Here is a 969-nt window from a genome sequence, read left to right as displayed (position 1 = left end):
GGGGCCTTACCATCGCCTAGGGAGAAATCAGTGGGCTCAGTGCCAAGGGACGAGATGTGGATTAAGTGAGGGTGAATTTGACCCCCAGGAAGAAATGCTGTGGTCCTGACCCCCATATGTCAGAATGTGATTTTATGTGGAGGGAGGGTCTTCCCTTTTCCAAACAGGGGGTTGAGTAAAGGTAGTTGGGTTAAAATGAGGTCATCAGAGTGGGTCCTAACTGGACAGCACTGATGTTCTCATAAAAAGGGGAAATTCAGACCCAGCAGAGACACAGAGAGAGGGAGGAACCCATGAGAACCGCACTCTCACAGCTGAGGAGCCAGCAGAGGCCTGGGGGTGGGGGTGCTCCCACCCATGCCACAGTCAGACTTCTGCCCCTGCACTGCAGCTGTGTGACCCGCCAGCCCCTGGGGCTTTCCCTGGCAGTAACGGGACACAGGCTCTGAGTTGGGAGGGGTGTGTCGTAGAGTGGACACTGCTCTGTCTCTGAAGGCAGCAGGGCCCAGGATTGCACTCACTCCGGCTCTGACACTTTGGATGGTGTAGCCACATCCATAAATAAGGACTTCCCGGACCTTATTTCCTTTCACAAAAAAGTGTATTTTTCATATGCACACACACACACACACAGATGTTATAGGTACAAATGTGGATACAGTTCCAAGCACGGACTTACCTGTAGGTACAGATAAAGATATAGGTGTGGATAGCCACAGATGTGATGGGAGTAGAGATGTAGACAGACATAAAGGAAAGTGTGGATAGAAATGTAGATATGGATGCTGGTGTAGACCCAGATGACAGAGGAATGGACGGTACAATGTAAGTGTAGACGTGGAGGTACATGTGGCAGTGGCTGTGGATAATGCTGGTGTGGACTGGATGCTGTGCCTGCAGACATGGAGGTGGGTGTGGCCTGGATGCTGTGTGTACAGACATGGAGGTGGGTGTGGACTGGATGCTGTG

The sequence above is a fragment of the Otolemur garnettii genome, unplaced genomic scaffold (genome assembly GCF_000181295.1).
Source record: "Otolemur garnettii isolate 467f Iridium unplaced genomic scaffold, OtoGar3 scaffold00114, whole genome shotgun sequence".
Taxonomy (NCBI): Eukaryota; Metazoa; Chordata; class Mammalia; order Primates; family Galagidae; genus Otolemur; species Otolemur garnettii.
Note: the sequence above shows the minus strand (reverse complement) of the source record.